General features: G+C 38.9%; 1 long non-coding RNA gene across 1 annotated transcript; it reads left to right on the plus strand.

Annotated features, from left to right (window-relative positions):
• Positions 1-1,601: 1,601 nt before the first annotated feature.
• On the plus strand, positions 1,602-5,535 carry LOC306667127. The gene is made up of 3 exons (XR_013765452.1): positions 1,602-1,683; positions 3,518-3,612; positions 5,381-5,535. It is a non-coding gene; the product is annotated as an uncharacterized lncRNA (long non-coding RNA).
• Positions 5,536-9,826: the final 4,291 nt, after the last annotated feature.

Genomic DNA, 9,826 nt, shown 5'->3' on the forward strand with positions numbered 1-9,826 from the left:
TGTGCATAAATAGTGTGTGCTAAAAAATCCATAAAAGATATCAATATCAGAAAATTTTCCTATATAAGAGTTTTTCACAGTAATTTCTGCCTTGTTTGAAAGTAGATTATAAGTAGAAGTGGAGTTTTCATACCTTGTATTTAACATTTTGTCCCACTGTTCCTTGAAAGTTCTCAAACATCCAACTGGTGTTAACAGAATAAATATAAGATAATTATCACTAATTACTTTTTCCATTGCTGATCTGTGGGAAATATTAGATGTGCATTCTCTGTAGATGCAGGACACAGGTATTATCTCTCTTTTTAATCCTCTTATTCAGGATTTTTTGTTTTCTGTGCAGAACTCTGATATACAGAGTGTTCAGGGCATATACAGAGCTTGTTTTGTCCCAACCATGAGCCCTGAGTGTGGACAGAGCTGTCTCCTCTTCCCCCAGATACAAGATTTATAGATTAATCTCTCATAGACCCCAAATAGCTGATTTTTTACTTATAGATTTAAATATCACTAAATTTCTTCAAATGGGCTGAGGACACCAATAGAAGGCATACAATTACTATGTGTGACAGATCATTCTCTCTCTCTAAAAACTTCCAGTGCTCAGGTATAAAATGGGAAAATGACAGTCACAGAAAATATTCAGATAATAGGTGCATCTCTCTCCAGGCATTTAACCCTCTCCTGCCTTCACTTTGAACCATTCAATTGCTGGAAATCATTACAGTCAAGTAGACAACAACTGCACTACATGGTCAGTCATCCACCCTGTATTTTCAGAGTATAATTGCTGATACCGTGCAGGGCTCACTAGGAGAGTAGAATCCAGGAGCCCTCCCTGGAAAACTCTGGAAGTGCTGTAGGGAGGGGAGGCTCTGGCTGGGCGCCCAGCTTAGCAGCCACTGTGGCTTCCCATATGAGAAGGAGGTGTGGGCACAGGCCTGGAGGTGGTTAGTGAGGGTTATTTGGGCAACCCTAACACTGTGCCCTCTCTATAGACACAGTAATACATGATCTCATTTTCTTTCTCTAAGAAATTTATTGTCAAGATCAAAATGGAAGTGTTTGTATTTTTACTGGACTCATATGTGTTCTTCCCACCTAAATCATTTTGAGTAGTTGTCCAGGCATATAACAGAGGCGCTAAGCCTCAATTTGGTTTCTGTCAATACCAGCATAAGGTTAGTTGGAGGCTCTCTTTGAACAACATCTTATAAGGTATGTGGACACTTATCTGTTGCTCTGGAAATTGATATGTCAGGTTGCTTCAATTGCCCAAGTTCAACTGCAAGCAAACAAGAGAGTTTTCTATGAACAAATGATATCTGAAGAAGCTACAAAAAAGAATGACTTCCTTCTCTCCTGGAAACTGAAGTGATGGGGGGGGGCGGGCTACTCAGAAGGAAGCCCAGAGGGAAGACAGGATGACTGCTTTCAGGAGTGGCATTCCATTTGCAAGGCTGGTAGCTCAGGGAAAGGGTGAGAAAGTGGGGGTCCTGTGACCTGAGGTCTGGGGTCAGTGCAGGAGGGTGTGGCTATTCTGGTGTCTCAGAAAAGTGGAGGGTTAGGTGATTTCCTGGGTTCTTTGTGATCTGCTGCAGTTATGAGTGGTTCTGGGGTTTCCTGCACCACATGAGCTGAACAGATTGACTGTGTGTGTTTACTATGTGGAAAGACTCCCTGGTATGTACAGGTTCAGCTGGGTTTGGAGGAGGGGTGGTACTTTCTTTACCTCTGCCATTTCGCACTACTTGGGAGCTATGAATGCATGGCTGATATGTTCTGTCATCATGTCTGTCTGTGATCTGCTCTTCAGTGAGAACTCAGAAAAGAATCCTGACCTTAATTTTTTAATAACACAACCAAGAGAATCAGATGCTTTCATTGACAATTTTTTTAATATGCCAAATACACAAGCATGAGAGTATTTTGTGTGTGTTTTTTTAAAGCAATTGGGATGTCCCCAAGCAGATTATCACTCAGAGAAATCACATTTCTTTCATAGTCTGGGTGCGTCTAGGAAGGAACGTCACTGGAATTACTGACAGGTGTGAAAAAGAAATCTCTAGAAATCAGCTTCTACTTTTCCTGGTCCATGGAATTCTCATGAACATTTGTTGTGTGGAGGAGTGATCTCAAATCAATGTTATATTTAATCCTCAATGATGGCTTTAAGGTTAATAAAGCATCTAATAGCCATTGAGGGCTTGCTACTTTTGAAACAAAGTGCAAGATGTTTCCTTATGTTATTTCATCTAACCCTCTCCATAGTCCTGTGTGTGGGTGTTATGATCATCTCCATTTGGAAAAGGAGGGCATTGGAGAAAGGGTTAAGTGGTTCATTAAAAATTCTGAGTTTGCTTCACATGCACAAGGCCCTGGGTTCAATCCTCAGCACCACGCACACACACACACACACACACACACAAAAACAAAAAAACAAAAAAACTGAGTTTTTCTGCATACTTATGAATAGATATAAGATTGATTGGTATTATTCCTACATATAGAGATATATCATTATATATATAGTGGGATTTGCATAATTGACTTTATGTTCTTTTATTCTGACTAAATAATTGGGAGCAATAATACAGGTATTTAAATAATCTATATGAATGTTATTTTTTAGGACTGGAGACAATTAATGCCCTCCTATATCACTTAACCCTACAGAACATAACTGAGGTATTTAAGATTTGGGGCCTCAGTGTCCACATGTATATGGTGCCTACATATGTATTTTTAGAGGTGTTAAGAGGCTTAAATTATCATATTACACAAGGGTAATGCATAAAATGCTCAGATATTAGTACCCGACACATCATGAATCTTCAATGATGTTATCCATTCTTAGTATTACTGTTATCATATATCAAGATAAAATTACTTTTCAAAAATATTTTTAAAACAAAACCATAGTTTCTTGTTCAGGAAAACATGCAAAATTAAGAAACAGTGTGGAAGAACTTAATAACCTCTTACCTTGAGAATGATCATTCTTAAAATTTTGAGCAACTATATTCCCTTTTTTAAGAAAATCCTTCTATCAAAACAAATGTACATTTTCAGAAGTTATTATATACTTCATAAACTTTTCTTTGTATTATAATGTGCATATTTTCTAATTTTGCTGCTAAATTCATAATACACTGATTTCAGAGGCTGTGTGGTATTCCGTCCCTGGAATACCATGCATCCATGTCTCTTTCCCCATAATAATGGGGAAATTATTCTGAGTCCTGCAATTATTCTGAGTCCTACAAGTCTGCTGGGGAATTCTCTAAGATCTAGCATGGGCATCTCACTGTGGACACCTCTTCACTGCTTTCTGGGGCTCCTTAGTGCACTAGATAAACAACTGTGGATTTTTTTCACATATACTGTCAAAGAAAGGGTTATTGTTAAGTATTGTTTGTTTTTACTTGTGACAATAAGGCTTTACAATTACTAACACACCCAACGTCTACTGAAGAGTGACTGAAGTTGTTTTAAATTCTTTTTCTGTCATTTTCAGTGTTACCAATCCTGAGAGGTGGTGTTATAGTGATCTTCCTGTGACAGGTAAGAAGAGGAGGATAAAAATGACTTAGCCCCAGCCGTAATGCTTGGGTAAGTAACAGGTGCTCACTGAAGACATCTGAGTAAATGTGCTACAAAATGATGATGATAAAAACCCTCATTGTTTACTTTTAAGCATTTTTATAATACTTATATTGTAAAACATCTGGATCATTGCACATATTTTACTTTAGATGGCCTTCACAGTTCCATGTTCTCTTCTCTTTGTAAGCCTTATGTTTGAAAACATAGCAGGTCCTTAAAAGAATTTGGTAAACATCCTAATTACTGACATGATAATGAGCACCCCTATTGACTACTAACCCTCTCTGATGTAAACTGAATTATACAATTTTTTTTCTCAGTTTCTACATCTGTAATTACATAAATATTTTTAGAGACATAAGAAACTACACTCTCATAAAAATGATGATGAGCAAAAAGTATAGATAGTTGTACCTGGTACGTAGTAACCCTTGATGAAGCTTTCAAGTTGTATATTCACTATCTTAAGACAAAGGGAAATGGCTTTGTTAAACAATATTTTAATTGTAAAAATTATAGAAGCTCTCTTTTGAAAATGTAGAAAATAGGGTAAAGTATAAAGAAGAAATAACCCATTCACCCTGTTAGGAAATAAACCCTATCTTAAGACTCCAGTACTTTTTTTCCTTGGGATTGAATTCAGGGGCACTCAACCCCAGCCCTATTTTGTATTTTATTTAGAGACTGGGTCTCACTGAGTTGCTTAGTGCCTCACTTTTGCTGAGGCTGGCTTTGAACTCATGATCCTTCTGCCTCAGCCTCCTGAGCTGCTGGGATTACAAGCATGCGCACCCACACCCAGCTACTTTTTTTTTTCATTTTATGATCTTCATTAATACAGACATTTCTGTATTTGAGAGTTAATATACACATATTCATACTTTATGTGTTATTTTATGTTTGATTAAAAACATTTTCACTTTTATTATAAATGCACAAAATGTCATTTTTAAGTTATCATGTTTCTATCATTGGAATGCAACACAAATTATTTGCCTTTTCATTCATCTCTGATGGTGTCACTATTTTTTCTAGGGATCATATTAAAATCTGCTATAATTTTTTTTCCTAAAGCCAGCTCCTCTGGAGATACTACATTACTAAGGCACAGTGATCTCTACCTTACATGAGAAAATCCATGCAGAGAATTTAGCAAAGTTATTTGGAAAAGATTAATTCATATTTTCCATCCATTCCTCTTAGTAAAGACTCATCTTCCTACATTTAGTGTGTATCTCCCAGGTGCTTATTTTTCTTTGACATGCATAAAAATATAGGGAACTAGGAAGTTTATGTTCAGGCTCATGAAAGCAAAGATCCTGCCTTTAAAAATTGGTCATGGTCAGAAACAGCCTAGATCAGGATGTGAATCAGAGAAACACAAGCCCAAGAAAGATAGGAAAAGAAGAGCTGATGATTCATATGATGAATTCCAGCTCTTACTTCTGCCTAACCTGCAAATCCCTCTATTTCCTTCAAATACACATAAAATTAAGCAAAATAGCATCCATATAGGAAATAGGAGAACAGGGAGAATAAATATGTTAATGTTATCTTGGGTATGTTTATTAAGCTCAACACTATGTATAGGAAATTATAGAGAGATATGTACATTCTTTACAGAAGACCATGGTAAACACTAACATTAAAAATAGAAAGTAAGAAGATTTCTTATTCAATTAGTAATGTATTCACATTTCATGTATTCTGTAAAGACACATCCAGGGCATGGGCTTCAGCACTCAGTAATAATTTGTAACAATTAATATTTCAGGATGGTCTGCTGTCTCCTCCATTGGATAAGAAGAGTGAAACAGACATTATTACCTCAAGTACATGTATGACCGCATGACCAATGTGATCCCGCAATATGCACAATCAGAAAAATGAGAAATTATACTCTATTTATGTATGACCTATCAAAATGTATAAATGCATTCTACTGTCATGTAGAACTAATTAGAACAAATAAAATAAAATAATTTTTAAAAAAGAACTATACCTCGTTCATTTAATCCCCCTGAAACAAATAAACAATTTAGCATAATAGTCTAGAGGAGCCAGATTACCTGGGTCCCAAACCCCACCTGCCATGGACCAGCTTTGTGACTTGGACCTGAACCACTCAGTGCTTCACTTATCTCCTGAGTCAGATATGCATAACAACAATCACAGAATAGACCTGACAGCAGTGTGGATTAAAGGAGCTGAAATATGTCAAGAATTGATAACTGTCTTAAAGCACTTATACATGCAATGTTCGCTTTTCTGATTTTGGCAGCTTCTCTCTCTTTGACAGGCAGGATCAAGGGTTATTCCAGTGTTGTGGACCTATTTTATTGCCTCAGTGTCTCTAACTCTATACTACCAGGGTCCTACTTGAAGAATCCTCTTCCCCACATCTCCCATATAGAGGACATCTGGTCCATACTAATATGTCCCAGATATCCCCTCATTCACTTCCAGAATTGCAATTCTTAAACCCTTCAGCCTAGTTCAAGGGGCATGACTTCTGGTCTTTAGTGGTCCATTAGGCTCCTTTCCTCTAAGCTTCAGCTTCTTCATGGTACAGTGGACCAGAGATGGGTGCACTGCACAGGGGCTGTCTTCATTATGTGTGACAACAATGGCACACCGTGAGTCCCCTTCTACCTGCACCTTGCACTTACCAAATGTCTCTGGATGCTGGTATGATGAACACTAACAAAGCCTGTGCCTCTCAGTCCACAGACAGAGCTAGAATTGGTTGGGAAATAGAGTCAAGTGAAGATTTGGAAGTGCAGTGTCCAGGTCCTGCTGTGAACTTGAGTGTAAGCTTCTGGAGAGCCCAGGGGGCTACAGAGAAGGCAGCCTGAGCCTGGGAGGCCAGCTGTGGAGCTGGTTGTGGTCGCCTCAGTAGGGAAGGAGTGGGAGGGTGCAGGCCCAAGGAAGGGATCTTGTGTGGGCTGTCTCAACAATTCTAATATTGTGTATCCCACCCACACAGTAGTACATGGCTGCAACTTCTTTTTCTGTGGAATATATGGTAAGAACTGAAGACAGAGTTTGAGAATACTTTTTTTGCCTCAATTTTGCCATACTTCCCATTCAAGGGACCTCAAGATGGGGATTTTGTTGAGGTCACTTGAATCAGATGCTCCAAGTTCTGATTCAGTTTCTGCCAGTACCAGTGAATGGCTTCATTTTCAAAATGCGTGCTGAATATCTTGCAATTTATGTTAACACTTTTCTTTATTTCTGCAGAAACAGATAGATTTGACTGCTCCACTCTTAACAATACAAGTCCAACTGTGAGTTCAAAAGGAGGATACACGAATATGAGAAGAAAACATGGAAGAATTACTGCAGTCACTCATCAAGAAAGAATGAAATAGGCACAGTGACTCCAGCCAAGAAGCAAAGGAAGATGACAGCTTCCAGCAGTGACATGCTGAATACCAAGCTATGCCCTCAAAAATGGAGACCTGGTGTCTGGATGCCTCTGGTCATTGTCAGGAGGGCGTGGCCTGAACTGAGGAGAAGGAAGGGAGGGGTGGATAGGGTGATTCTTGGGCCCTTCAGTGCTGGCTGCAGACTCAGCACTGTGCCCACCAAGCTTGTCTGTGCATCTGAAGATAGGGCTCTTTGCATGAATGTGAGACCAGGAAGGTGCCCTAGCTTCATTGGAAATGCCCAGGAGCTATTTTATGAACTCTTTGTCTCTGCATTCCATTTTTACATATTGCATATTTAATAAATATTCATTTTTACCACAGCAAATATTTAATAGGCATTTGTTTGGTTTTAAAAATGTTTTCCACCTTTGTAACCATCACAATAATCAGATAATATAGATACTTGTAATTACATTATATAGATGAGGATACTCAGGTACAGAGGGGTGAAGGGGCTCCACAAATTCACATAGCTGAAAAGCAGAGCATGCTGGCAAAGATGCTCATGAAGAAACTCAGAGAAACAAGATGGAGATAAAAATGACAACATCCATGATCATATCAAGACCAATTGCCATAATTATTATGGTTTATTAATTTCTGGATTTTTTCTTTGCAGATACATCAATATAAATGTTTCTATGAACTATAAATATTTTTATATGTAGAGAGTTTTGATTTCTTTATTCAGTTCATCATACATTCTGAGCAACTTCCTTCAGCATTGAGGCATTTTTTTAATGTCTGCAGCTATTAACTGCCCATGTTTACACTTAAGACATGTCTGTCCTGTGCAAATTTACTCATATCTTTAAGTCTCAAATTCCTCCTCTGAAAATGGCTGCAATAGTTATACATATATCAAATTTTTATACAAATTAAATATCAGCAAAGATTGTTGCTGACATATAGTAAATTTCCATTGTTTATTATTACCACTACAACATTTTAAAACTTAATTTCCTTCTCCTTTCAGCTATTTCATTTCCCCCAGCTTTCCCTGTTGAAAACTTTGCTGATTATTTTTTAAGTAGTAACCTGTGTAAGTCAAGGAAAGTCATCGAATATTGTTAGTAATTTTTTTCCACACTTGGGAGCTTTTCTTTACTCTGTCCTTTCCTTAGCCAAGTTTGTCACTGCCATTTCATGATTTCCATATGGTTTTCCTCTGAAATCTAAGTAAGTCAGGGCTCCTTTAATCCTGGACAGTGGTCATAAATGACCTTGTATCACCCCTGTCAGGTCCCACATTGGGCAAACATGAATACAGGCCCCACGGAGGCTACAGAAGTGAAAGGAAAGGATCCTCTGGCTCAGACAGCTGCATCTTCCTCCTCAGCCAGAGGCCTTGTTTTCTTTCTTTTCAATAAATATCATTTCTGTGGTGCTCAACACTGGAAGCCAAATGTGGCGGAGGTAGAAGGCCCTATGCCAGAAGTCCCATGGGCTACCATTAGAAGAACTGGCTCTACCCTCAAACCAGTGTTTGTCTCAGGTAGGGGAGGTGGGAAAGAAGCGGAGGCTGCTGCCTGAGTCAGTCTGTGGGCATTGACTTGGTTGCCCTGAGCTCTGCTAACACTCCTGCTGCCATTGCCACCCTGGAGCTCACTAAGTGCCAGGTATCATCCTCACAGTCATATTTCTGCTACTGGCTATGTTCCCAGCAGTGTCCAGCACTTTGCCCTCTAGCATCTGGGATTTGGACTCCTCTGAATCTGCTGGTTCACTAACTAACCTGAACTCACCACTGTTGACTCCACACCATGCCCTTGGGATGCAAACTTCCCACCTGCAGCTTGTCACCCTAATCCCTTGCACTATGATCCCTCACACTCTCAGCACCACCATACCCTGCATACACCTGGGCTAAAAGTAGTGCTTGGTTGGGCTCATATTTGTTTACACCTTCCACTGTTGGTGAAGTTCTACCATGGTGATACTGGAGAAGTTCAACATCAACTGATGCTCTCAGATTCTCCCCCTGTCTATCTTGGGTTCTGTTGGAGTTTCTATCTCTTCTGGGCTAGGGCACTCAGGGGATAGGAAACAGGAATGGCCTTCAATCAATTATTTGCCTCTCTCAAACTCTTCCCGTCATCTCACAGCTCTCCCCAACTGGAAATGCCACCCTTCTCTCTGGGTGAATGCTGATTTCATGCACTGAGTTTTTACTTTTTTAACAATTCTTGTAAAATTCTGATCTTAGTTTTCCAGGCTGTCTTCTGACTTATAAATGAAGATTCATCATTAGAAAACAGAATTTGCTTTACACTTAATCTTGTCTTGATGCTCACTCTCTTACAATAAACTCAAAAATAAGTTTGTTCTGATCACATCTGTGATCTCTTTCCATGGGTTTTAAATCTCATGGTTTAGCTGGGGATGTGTCTCAGTGATGGAGCATATTTTCCTTGACTGTGTAAGGCTCTGGGGTCAATATCTGCCACCATAAAAAGTAAATAGATAAATAGATAAATAAATAAATAAATCGCATGATTCAGCTTTTATAAAGAAAGGGCAATAGGAGACACGACTTACAGGAAAGAATGAAAATATGGGCAGTATGTATTTCTAAAACGTGATCCTCATTACACATTTTGATCACTTGCTTAAGTCCAGGCAATGTTGTTTTAATATTTCTCCATGTAGACCTCCCATGAATTTTCTGCTAAACCAAGTTCATAACAACAGAGAAGATACGTGACTTACATAGTCTTTTCCCTCCGCCATGGAGAAGGGTCTTGGGGCAGAATATGGAGAAGGGGATCTCTTCCCCAATATGTGTG

The sequence above is a fragment of the Sciurus vulgaris genome, assembly GCF_902686455.1.
Source record: "Sciurus vulgaris genome assembly, chromosome: 8".
NCBI lineage: Eukaryota > Metazoa > Chordata > Mammalia > Rodentia > Sciuridae > Sciurus > Sciurus vulgaris.